Source organism: Lactuca sativa, chromosome 7 (genome assembly GCF_002870075.4).
Source record: "Lactuca sativa cultivar Salinas chromosome 7, Lsat_Salinas_v11, whole genome shotgun sequence".
In the NCBI taxonomy this organism is placed as follows: domain Eukaryota; kingdom Viridiplantae; phylum Streptophyta; class Magnoliopsida; order Asterales; family Asteraceae; genus Lactuca; species Lactuca sativa.
The window spans coordinates 15,656,209-15,669,892 of record NC_056629.2 but is presented as its reverse complement, the minus strand read 5'-3'; positions in this window follow the sequence as shown (position 1 = coordinate 15,669,892).

Sequence of the window (13,684 nt, the reverse complement as noted above, 5' to 3'; positions counted from 1 at the left end):
ATATTAGCCTAAAACTTTAACGAGTCTATTTCACCCCTGAGTCCCTTCCGACTCCCTTGGTATCTTTCAACCAGTACGGGTCTATTTCACCCCTACATCTAAGAATACAATTATATAAGCAAGAGTCACAAAGACAACAAGCACATATAAGCATGTCACCAAAAAAATACTATTTTGATCCCCTTAACAGTCCCGAATGGCCGAAAACACAACAACTCATGGAGGAGCTATGAGTCTTGTTTATTTGCCCGTTTTACATTAACCGTGCAAATTTCGTCCAATTTGGAGACTGCATCATTCAACTTGAAAAGTTCGCTTACCCAAAACACACGTTCTTCATCTTGCACGACAGATCGTGGCACTCCATACGTCACATCATGGCATATGATTTTCCTCGAAAACCATGACTTAGACTCCTTTATAATTTATATCATCAACTGATCCATTTTGGGAAATGGGTGTTACAAAAACACTATACCACCACAAGAACTGCAATTTCAAATAATGGTCAGTGTCCGTTATTATATTTTTGACCGTGATAACTACATAGAGTATGCGATGATGCCATTGGGTCTAGAAGGGACAAGAATGTTGAGGAAATAGAGATGAGAACAGAGAATAGAGTAAGAGACATAATAAAGAAGAGACGGAGTTAGAGCCAAAGAAGAGTATGAAAAGAGCCTTTTAAGAGGCTATAAAAGAGTATAAGAAGATCATGTTAAGATGCTTAAAGGGAAAGAGTGGAAAGAAAGAATAGAGTAGAGAAAGAGGTAGATAAGAAAAGAAAAGATAGCAGTGTATGCTATGAAAGAAAGAAAGATAGATTAGTGAAAGATGGAAGAGATATATGAATGAAAAGAATAGCATTGTATGCTATTAAGAGAAAGAGTTAGATAACATAGTACAAAAAAGAGAAAGAAAGATGAAAGATAAGAATATATGGAAAGAATAACTCACCAAACATGTTGTGTCTGATACTGCAGATATTATGTTTTGCAGGTTCAGGTTGTAACAGTCGTTGTACCAGAAGAGAAGACAGGAGCATAAGGAAGAATTAGATAGTAGATTGCTATTTAATGTATTTCCTTATTGTTCTTTTTCGTATGTAGATTTTTATTGTAAACCCGTGATTTGTTGTGGGAAGTAAACGGTTTTTATTTGTTTAGATTTCTGCACATGTAAGAAAACTCGAATATTTCCTATATAATAGATGTATAGAAATTTGGGTCATTACATCTAGGCCCCTCAATGACTTGGTGTTGACTACAAATGCTTGGCCAAGCTAAAACTAAGTTGATCAGATTTGAAATTCAATCTGAATAGTCATTGCAAGTCAGTATTGAGAAACATAATCTTGAACCATGAGATTGACACTTGATCCATGTCTCAAGTTCATAATAAGATATCATGAAGATCAAAGGAATTTGAAGTCACTAGTCTTAGGACTGTTTGTAGAAATGTTGCGATAAATAGAGTAGTTGCATTGGATTGCCATTCACTTCTGTTCCTAGTAAATATTGGATTGGTCAGTTGTTGATGCCTAAGCGAAAGTGGGAGCTGATGGAGATTAGTGCCCATTGTAACATCCCAAGAATACTGATAAAAAATTTTGATCTTAAAAACATCAACTCTATACATCAGTTGTTCCAAAACCAATCATGATATAGATGTATTTCAAATATCAAAGTAAAACAATAGTCATCAATGCGGAAAATCATAGGGGAATGTTGTCCAATCAAGCTGGGCCTTTCCCTTTAGAACTGGAAGTACTTAAAAATGTTAAACCACAAAACCATAAGAAAAAAGCTTAGTGAGTTCCCCAAAATACCACATACCATACAAATGGGTCCAACCCAACATATCAATGGGCCAAACCCAACATACAAACGGACCAAGGCCAACATGTAAATAGGCCCAACACAACATACAAATGGGCCCATCCCAGCATAAATGGGCCCAACCCAACATACAAATAGGCCCATCCCAATATACAATGCAAGAGTCACAAAGACAGCTAACATCTTACATAGTATAGTAAGAAGACTCACCTCAATCCACAGACAGACAAATCTCACACTTGAGCTGCTGACAAAATAACTCCTCACACTAAGCATATATACAATAAAACCTTAATAAAAAATAAGGTAACAATACATAATCAAGGGTCTTGGTTCATAGCTAACTCTCCTTGGGGGTAAGAATATCATTTTGCCTTTCCAAGATTAGGACCCACTCAACTTAACCAATAATCCATTTATCAAAAGTTAATCCTTTGGTGCTATGTCCAGCGTAACACCATGCTCTACACTCAGCGTGGAGCCTCAGATGGGAAACGGGGAAAATCGAGGCTATGCTAAGCATAGCTAAGATTACACTCAACATAATCTCGTTGATCCACCAAATTTCTAATAAGTTCTTAATACATAAAGACCAACAATCTAATCCTCATATTTGAATCTAATGAATGTCCTAAGGGGTAAAGTCTTTGACTTTACAACTTTGCATGGCTAAAAAGTGTACAAGGCCAAACCCTAAGTCCATAAAACACTCTAATGCTCAAGAGCTCATGCATGGATGGATGAGAGTGACCAAGCTCCCATTTTTATGACTCTACAAGCTAAAAACGTCTAGAAATGATACTCATAAGGTTTGGAGTAGCTCATACCCATTAAGACCAAGGTTATGGGACAAAAAACATAAAAAGTCATGTGATAACTAGATCTAGCATAAAGGAACATCAAATGCAAAATTTATACCTCATAGAGATGGATGATGAAGTGTAAACTCTGGATCTACCAAGCTTGGAGCTCCCAAATGCCTCTCCAATGGACTATTGCTTCAAGAATGCACAAAAACAACACTTAAAGGCTTCTAAAATCTCATAAGGTGGCTAGGGTTTCGAGATGAATGAATATGAGGGTGGAGGCTGAGCATGGAGAGGCCCTCAACGATTTAGAGCCTTTAAATAGGGCTCAGAACCCCTTAATTAGGGTTTTGATGTTGCGTTCCTATGTTCAGCGTAATAAGCTCTACGCTCAGCGTAGGGCATTAAACCCTCGCATGGGATCCTCTACCTACGCTAAGTGTAGGAGGCTATCATACGCTCAATGTAGGACATAAAAAGTGAAAAATGACAACTTTAACCTTAAAGGATTGTACCTGAGGATACGAATGTTACACCCATATCCATAACAAACTGGTAACATTATTATAATAGTAATGTCTTTTTGGGTTACATGAAAGAGAAAAATAAATAAGCACTGAAAAGATATTTATTTTAAGGGTTTGTTTTGTTAATTAACTAATAGTTTAGTTAATTAATTAGAAAACATAAAGAATATAAAATATTCTAGAATGATTTGATTTTTTGGATAATTACCAAAAGCTTAGATAATTACAAATATATTTGGTAATTATCTTTAAGGTTTCAAATAATCTTCATATAATCTTAGGAACCCTGGTTTTGGATGCATGAGAAAATACTCTTCTACCTCTAAAGTTCGGAAACCATAAAAAAAACCCTAGAAGTAACGGAGCTCGTAACCATGTCGTGGTCACTACTAGATTCATTAATCAAGTCTTGTTCCCGTTGGTTCTCAATTTTCTTTCAGATCTATTGGTGGTTTGGGTCTTGGGTGTAATCATAAGTGAGGAACTCTACGTTAGGTTCTCAAGTTCGATCAAATGGCTAGACCAAAGAACTCGAAGGAAAACACGAATGTATGATAACTGCTATTATATCCTTTAAGTTTCATCAGATTTGGTTGAGTTCAATTTGTTCATTACAAGTTTATAGATAAGAAAAATATTGTTTCTTCCGTTGTCCTGTATTTGATATTTGACTAGGCTCATAACCCATCACTTGGAGCTTCCATTAATTTTTTTTCCTATATTCTTGGTATAAGTCAATGGGAATTGGATATTTATCAAAAAACCTAGGTCATCATTTAACTTGTCGACTGGTTTATAGTATATCCTAAGGGTGTATTAGAGTACGTGTCAGTACAAGTTAATGAATTTGTTTTTCTAATCGACTTTTATGTGTTAGACATGGATGATGATGACAATCCTAACTATTAAAGCTTAAGTTAAAGATAAAAGGTTGACGACTATAAAATTTAAAATTTCTAAATTTGTCATAACTAGTTTGACTAGTCAAGGACTTGCAATTAAAGAGTTGGTGGAGTGGGGAAAACGTATAAACAATGGAAGTTTTCTTGAAACATTGGATAAATGGTGTTCATTTAGTGAAAGTTGGAACTTATAGACCAAAGTGTGAATTTGATTATTAAGTGTGCATCCTTATTTCTTCCATATTTAATTGAATGATCATGATTTGGAAGGAGGAGGGAAACCATAGGACACTTTTGATATAGATCAAGAAGAAATATGAACTCTATGGTGTATTATTTGATTCAAGTGAACATGAAGGGAAATTAAAGCATGGAAGATAGCATTCTTCACCCTCTTCATGAAAATTCAAATTTAGGGTTTGGGTTCTTCCCTAAAATCCAAAAATATTGATCATCTTATAGTTTGTAGTGATGTCTATGTTCTAATCCTTTGTTCGATTCAATCTCCAAGCAATATATACCATATAGATACTTGGTTGAAGCTTGGATTTAAGTTTTGGTCTTTTAAAACCCTAATTCCTATTTTAAATAAAAAAGTTCACCATTAAGATGTTGTTTTTGTTGGATTAAAGAGTTTAAGGTCCTAATTAAATTGATATAATAGCGATGAATAAAAGTAAATTCATTTATGGGTTACCCTCATAACCAGGAAATGGCTTGGATTGATAAAAGGAGAGAGATAAATGATTTATAATATTTTATATGATTAATATATTAGTTAGAAATAGTAATAATTAATTAAGAAGTAATTTGAAATTAATTATGGGTTAATTATAATTAATTAATTATATAATGGTTGAGCTGTAATTGTTCAATAGTTGAACAAAAAAAAAAGATCTAGAGTCCTCCTATGCTTGGATTGTTTTGGAGGCTCTTGATAGAGCTTCTGGAAGCCTCCAACTGATAAAATAAAACTAGATAACTATTTATATGAGATATCATTATTTTAAGTTCAAATCTAGGGTTTTGGGATTAGCAGACGATATATAAAAGGGATAACCCCTTGTATTTTTGGCCTAACACACACACACAAAGAGAATTCCTAAAATTCTCTCTTCTCTTCGATAATCCTAGGGTTTTCTGAGGTTTGAGTGTGATGCATTCAAGGTGGCCATACTTTTGGAGCTACTTTTCCTAAGAGACTAGAAAGGGTTCTTGATTAGATTGTTTCGAATCAAGCAAAGGTATGTGGTTCAATTCTTAAGAGTTAAGTGAATTTCGCATGTACAAATTGATTGTAACATAAAAACCCCAATAGTGGGATTAGCAAGGTTATTCGAATGTTCCAGATCCAATCATTCAAATTGGAACCATCGAACGTGATCCTCACACAAATGTTCAAGAGCGAGAAGGAGTTGTTGGAGGAACCGGAAGCGTTTTTTGAGGTAGAAATCTGCAAAAGAAGAAGGACAAAGTTTTGATTAGTTAAGGAATTCTTAATATAACACCCAAAATGAAATATTAAGGCTAGAACCCAACACAATAATTCATAATTCGGAAGAAGGATGTTGTAATCCAATTGTAAATTATTTGAAGGTAAGTAAATGACGATTTACCAATTCCACCATCGTTAGGTGCATTTTGTGCACCTTTTTGCACATCCTTTTAGTCCCTTTTCATACATCTATTTAGCATAATTGTTCTTCAATTGTCTTGCATTTCATCATATTCATGTTAGTCTCTGGAACAACCTTATTTGCACACTTTTATGTCTTTTTCAGGTAAATCGGAGGTTGGAACGCGCTTTGGGAAGGGTTGGGAAGCATTGGTGAAGATTTCGGGATGATCGGGTGAAGAACGGAAAAGTTGAAAAAAATCAAGTTTGGAATTGGAGTCAGAGGGGTACATGATCCGTGTTGGATTTACATTGCGAAGAAGCACAAGCCGTGTTGACCAGAAAAGAAGAAGTTGTTGACCAAGCTTAACACGAGCCGTTTCATTTTTACCTTATGCTCAATATGGGCCGTGTTCGACCCAAAAAAACCAACTTTTGGCAGTTTTCCTATCTTTCATATTACGGGTTGAGGGTTATTTTTGGGGACACACAACATATCCGAGCACATTTTGAGAAGGAATTTCGAAGGTTTATGCAAGGGTTTGATTAGTAATCATTTGGAAACATTATTTTTAGTATTTGTAAGTTGTAATTGCACATTATTTCCATCTTTTAAACTTGTGATCTTGTTCTAACTATGTGTGACTAGAACCCTAGTTTCTCCAATTATGTTTTGACTTCTTGGTAGTGATTTCAATTATATGACATGATGTTTGTTCTTAATTTCTATCTAGTGAATTTGATTTAGCTTTAATCGAATGTTTGATTCTAATTGTGATTCTTATTGACCATTTGAATTAGGGTTAGGTCATTCAAGTTATCTCTTTTACAAAATCCATAATTGTTTTGTGAAATTAAGCAAGTAACAAGCATTAAATTGATCTCTATTGAATGAATTTAGTGTAAATCTTATTCATACACTTTTACACTCTTGAGCTTGTGAGGAGTGTTGAGTGTTGTTGGGAACATTCACATAAAGCTTCATGCAATCTTTTAATCTAATTCTAAGAGCTTGTTTAGATTAGGTTAGTAAGGTTAGGGTTAATTAAAGAGCTTGTTTTAGTTAATTAATGTGGTGAATGGGAAGTGTTAGAGCTTGTTAACACTTTCAAGTACCAACTTAGATAGAACTGAACAAATATTGTGTCATCTTTGAATCACATTGCTAAGTTGTCAAAAATGAAGTTGGAGTCCTTACAAAATCTGAATTAATTAATTCATTTAGCCGATTACTTGTGTCTTTAATTTGTTTGTTTAATCATTGCATTCAACCCCCCCCCCCTCTTTAATATTTTGTGAACAAGTACCTTGCGCAAAGAGGTATTATATCGATTGTCCCGTGTCTTTGTGGATCGACCCTACTTGCCTTGTACTACCTTTTAGTGCAATATAATGGGATTCTTTTGGAGTATATCGTACCCCTATTATTTGTTGGGTTTGACACGCCTAACAACCAAATTTTTTTTTGAAATAAATTAGGTTTTATTAAAAAAAATTCCTAGATCTTTGAGATTCATTGAACTCTTTAATGACATGTTTAATCTCGATTATGCCCTTCAAGTTTGTGGATGAGATACTGAGGATCACAAACAAGGTGTAAATAACCATGAAAATTAGCTTGGTACTCTCGATGTCATTTACCACCTAATCAATGTGTCGTTTAACCACACACGCTCTATTGATGTATGATAATTTAAGAGCTACCCATTGCCACCCTTGTTAGTCCAAGTTAGTGTGTCGGTTAAACACACATGCTCCACTAACGACTTGACAAAGTGCAATGTGCAATTTCATGGATTAACATCAAATTCACATTTTCCTAAAGTAACTAAGATTGAGAATTTATAAAAACATTTAGTTACTTTATATTTATCATTATACTTATTCAAGAGAGAAATAATTGTCCCATCCAACCCTTTCGACTAACGACCCTCCACCAATCAAGGAAGCGGTGGGTGAGAGTGGACACCCATTCAACCACCATTTTATAGTCAGTTTCCTTATATCCCTTTGTAGATCGACTTCGTGAATGAGGCCTACTAACGGTAAGACTGACTCATCTTATACACACACACACACACACACACACATATATATATATATATATATATATATATATATATATATATATATTAATCTTTTAATATTATAATAGTATAAGGGTTGTATTTCAAACTTTTAAAATACTAGGGTTTTAGAATTTAGTATTTCAAAATTAAACTTTTAACTAAATTTTAAATTCCAAGACTTAAAGGGTGCAAATTGAAAACTTTTCATAGTTACTAGATCAAATTTTAAATAATTAATTAATCACATAATTTGTCGTTGTCTTAAAATTTGACCAAATCCATCTATTTTGATAAGGAAATCAGATTACCATTCAACAAATTCAATTTACGGTGATAAAAACGATTTAGGGTAATTATCCTAATCCAAAATAGATCAAAAATTCGAAAAATCTGCTAACAGACGAGTCAACTCGTTGAGTCAGGGCATGGACTCGTCGAGTTCATCCAACTCGTCGAGTTTAACAAGCAGAAATTTCTGCTTTGCATTCAATTTGGACAGTTCACTATTACATCAAATATAATAGAAAAACATCCTAGGCTCTGATACCACTGATGAGTTTTGAGCATAACAACATTCCTATGTGATCATGCAACCCTAATTGCTTTGGTTCTAAGTTTTTCTCTAGTTATACATGCAAATAGAAATTCCAAAGCAAGAACCCTAATACTAGCATACAATTTTCGAGATCTATATGAAAACTAAGGTTAGGATGTTACCTTACTTGCTATCTCGTAATAACAAGAATTCCACGGATGATGTTGACTCTTGAAAGCTCTAGTACCTTAAGTGTTGCACCTCTAATGGAGTCACAAACACCAATAGTAAAGGATGAGTGAGAGAGAGGCAAAAAACCGGCTAGGGTTTCTTCTTAGGAAGCAGTGGCCGATTTAAGGAGGTCTAGGGGTCTTTAAATAGTTGTGGCTGCTAGGGTTTTCAGTTGAAACCCTATTTCTTTGCTTAGGCTCCAAGCAGCCCATGGACATTCCTTCTAGAAGGCCTTGGACAAATTCTAAAGGCCTCCATATAGAAATTCCTCCACCTCATTCTAATGGAGTCCAACAACCTAACTCTGCAACTATCAATGATTCGTAGAACCAATCTCCGTACTTTCAATCAGTTCCTTTAATCCTAAAATTAATATCAAATTAATTTCTAATTAAATACTAACTGAATAATATGATTTCTAGTTAATATATTATTCTTATAATATATTAATAAATCATTTATTAACCTATTTCTCCAAAAGTCATCCTGTCAAGTTGCTATGGTGAAGGCAACCCAAAAAGACCTTGTTACAATCAAATCAAGTACATACCGATTATAGTTGTGGGCTTAGACACCTAATCCAACATTTAGATCATGTGGTTAATCACCCATGGGTCAACACATTTATGTGGAAGTGTTTTAGTCCATTCCATGAGATGATTTGGTGGATTTGAATCCACAAACCCATGGTTAAGTTGTTCATATGGTTCTTTAAGTTGTAGCTTAGCTATAAAGTTATAAGCAATGATATTATTCAATATAGCTTAGCTATATTGAGTTCTATGTTCATATGGTGTATTTGATGGTTAAATCCCAAGGCGGATGTTCAAATTTAAAAGATGAGATTTATCTAGGGTTTCAATGATAATTCATGAACTATAGAGATGATTGGAATGGATTGAAGCACTAAATTGACAAATGTTAATACCATGTCAATCTCGTTTTGATGTTTGCACAAACATGACTAACACGATATTAACATGTGTTTCTCGTATTTTGTAAGATTAATTATGAATTAAATAAATTAAAAGTTTATTTTATTTGATATTTTTTATGTTTGTTGTGTTGACCAGTTTTATCGTGTTTAAATTGGGTCATTTATAAAACAATAACACGACATCATGTCTTGTTATGTTCGTGTTATATAAAAACTATCATATTGTGTCAACTTATAATACGCCACGACTACCCGAATTATAAAAAAATTGTTATCACGTTTGGAGTTATCACATTTAGTGAGGGTTTGGTTGTAACTGATATATTCTACGATTTGAAGAGATGAAACCAACAATACAACTTATTTTCTATCATAAGGGTACAATTTGAACACAAAATGAGAGTTTAATGAATTTACATTTTATGTTAAGTTGTTTTTCCAATCCCATATACCACGTAGATACAACATATATGTCATATAAACATTAACCTATTACAACCGGTCGTACGTAAAGGTATAGTTTAACCACATAATAAAAGTTTAATGATCAATGGTATATAAAAATGTCTTCAAATATATACAAAAGTGACAATTGTCCTAGTAAGTATTTATTTATTTATTATTTTTTTGTTTATATATATTCAAACCAAATAACCAAACATATAGAAATGAATTTACAATTTATAAATGCACCTTGTTGCCTTTTGCTCGTATTTATTAAGTACATTAGGCCTTATTTTACTATTTTTCCATATTTATATAAGGTTTTTATTATCATGAATATGATCTACATTGATTTTTAAGTTGAGTTTTATTTTATATAAAATTTTTGTTTGTTAGTTATTTGATTTTCACATGATTATTTCTCGTAATTTTATTATACATTAACATTTTGTATTTTTTTTGTAACGACAGACGATTCAGCGGAGCTTCACCATAATATTTTAATGGTGACCTCGAGTTCGAGCTCATTTACAGGGCCAACTCAACCCCTAAAAAGATTTTCAGAGATTTCCAACATGTTCGTATTTGAATATCAGTATCAAACATTTGAATAAAATGATCATTACATGTAATTTTATTATAAATTATATATATTGCAGATCTAAAATTCATAAACCATAAGGAGTTACTAACTCCTCTATTACCAATTGTACATTATATGTTTATCAATGAGTTTTGGCCTATCGGTATTATTACGAGTTGGCAGATGGATGCTCCCCAACTAAAAATTAAGAGTTCAAGTCCAACCATTAACAAAAAAATAATAAGAACATGTATAAACCGTTCTAGAGAATTGTATATCATGCATTTTAAGTTCTAACATTTTTGTAGAAAATTTAAATATAACTCTCTCCAAAGGGGAGAGCTATATATGGACATTTCTGTAGTGGTTGTATATGATGCATTTTAAGTTCTAACATTTTTGTAGAAAATTTAATTGTAACTCTCCCCAAAGGAGAGAGCTATATATAGACATTTCTGGTTACCAATACATGATGCTTTTCACCCTTAAAATCCTCAACAACACCAACTTGGATGCATTGAATTTCCATTTTAAAAAATTTAGTTTAAATATTTTTGATAATTTTAGATTCTACGGACATACACCAAGTCAAACAAATCCTATGCCCATCTACTATTTTGAGCATGAAACCAAGAATTGCTTTCCCCTTTGATTGGGGTATTCCAATATAGAAAAGCCAACTGAAGTTCGAAAACAAGTGGTATGGAAAAAGACAAATACCTTAAAAGTTAAAAACGTTCAACCGTATTGGTCATGCTACCATGTCACTTATTAGTGAATTTCTGTAAATTATCCGGAGCATTTTCTGCTTGACATGTTATTTTATTAATAGATGGATCTTGGGCGTTGCGTGTTAATAAGGGTTGGTTAGTAAATATACAAAGTAATATAACAACTTAAACCAAATGGCTTCTAACCTAGCAATATCTAATGTTGTCATTCATTTTTAGGTTGAGGATAGAATTAAAGAATAATTTAGAAGTTAAATAGATTTGCTATTTCAAAAATATATATATGATCTTAAGTTTATTTAAACTATAAATAAATATTGTAGTAATATAAAAAGTTGACAATAAACATTATCAAAACTTTATTAATAAATATTTATCAACAAATCCATGATTCAAACTCACATGTGTCTCATTTGAATGGAGTAACAAAATAACAACGTAAAAAAATGTTTATCGGGTTGCAAAATACTAACATTAATACTAGAGGTCAAACACAATTTAAAAAATACTAGTAAATTTCATAATGATTAGTTATATCTTTTGAAAACAATCTATAAATATATCATTACTAATATCATTTAACAGATAGTTGTCAATATATAATAATATACAATCAGTTATAAATTAATTACCAATCTCATTTGTAAATAATAAAAAAAATATAAATATTATTTAATAAACAAATAAACAAAGATGACTATTTTAAAATAAATATAACTATAAATTAAATAAATATTGTTATTTTTTGAGCAGATAAAACAACTTTACTAATTTATTTATTCTAGACAAAATTGCAAGAATGGTTCCTGAGGTCCAAAATTGCCACTTTGAGCCACACAAGTTTTGACTAGCATTAATGGTCCAAAAATTTTCATTTTGTTGCGATTTTGGTCCATTTTGGTTTGATATTTTATAAAATGACGATTTTGCGCTTTTCTATTTGTTTTTTTTCTTTTCTTTTTGTTATTTAATTACTTTCCTAACTAAAAAATAAAAAATAAAAGAAAAGAATCTCTCTCTCTCTCTCTTTCTCTCTCTCTCTCTCTCTAATTTCCACATAGAAAAAAATACCACCACAACCACCACCTGTCGGAGTTATAAATACCACCATGACCAACGATCAGTACCACCACCGCCTTCAGTCCCACCATTGATATGAGTTACATCTCCCGACCACCGTCGGAGAATCAGAACGTCACCGTCAGCATCCTCAGCAAACCCATTTCACTTTACCTTCTCAGGCAACCATCTTCCTTAGCAAACCCATCTTCCTCAGCAAACCCTTCGATTCCGACCACGATCTGATGGGTGTTGCAGATCCGTAAGGAGGAGGGCCACGAGGTCTGAAGTCCGATGACCATAAAGACGACGAGACTGAGGAAGATGAGACGCCATTTTTCAACAAAAGTGAACTTACCAGGTCTAAAGTCCGACGAACAGATCAGAACTCCTGTTAACGATGAAATGTCAGAGATGGAGATAAATGAAGGCGACGACGAGCTAGGGTTTGCTGACAAAGATGGCAATGTTGTTGGTCCAACGACATACGCCGGTGACAAACAGATCTAATGGCTGAAATCCAAATCAATCAAGATGACGACGTTGTGGTTAGGTGGAAATCCAAATCGATGAAGATGATGGCGGTTTCAAGATGAAGAGAACACAAGACCTAGCACCACCGGAGTTCGTGGGTAATGAGGGTTTGCAAACGAGAGTTTTAGATCCGTCGCCTCCTGAGAATCGACAAGCTTCGTCTTTTAGGGTTAGGGTTTCGATGCCAGAGCTTTGACCCGATGATATTCATCTTTTTTGCCGGTGGTGTTCATTTTTTTTGCCGGTGACGTTCAGGCATTTCGGCGAGAGTGAAGATTAGGGGAGGGAGTGAGGGTGGTGACATTCTAGTAGAGAAAGTGAGAGAGAGAGAATATTTTCTTTTCTTTTCTTTTTATTTTTTTTTATTAGGAAAATAATTAAATAACAAAAAGAAAAGCAAAAGCCAAATATAAAGGGGCAAAATCGTCATTTTATATAAAAAAACAAAATGGACCAAAATCGCAACAAAATGAAAACTTTTGGACCATTAGTGCTAGTCAAAACTTGTTTGGCCCAAAGTGACAATTTTCGACATACCACATAGACCATTCTTGCAATTTTGTCTTTATTCTATTGTTCAATATTAAAGTATAAAAGTTTCAAAACTATTTTTTTTGGTATTACATTCGTTATAATAGTCGTCGATTCGAATTTTATATCTTTTTATTTTTTTTCCTATCATCTTTCTACACATTTAAAACTATGACACTTGTCATATTTAATAAAATTAATAAATTTTTATTACATTTATCATTATCTAAAAATTATAGAATGATGAATAAAAAGAATAAATAAATGATATATATATATATATATATATATATATATATATATATATATATATATATATATATATATATATATATAAGTGAA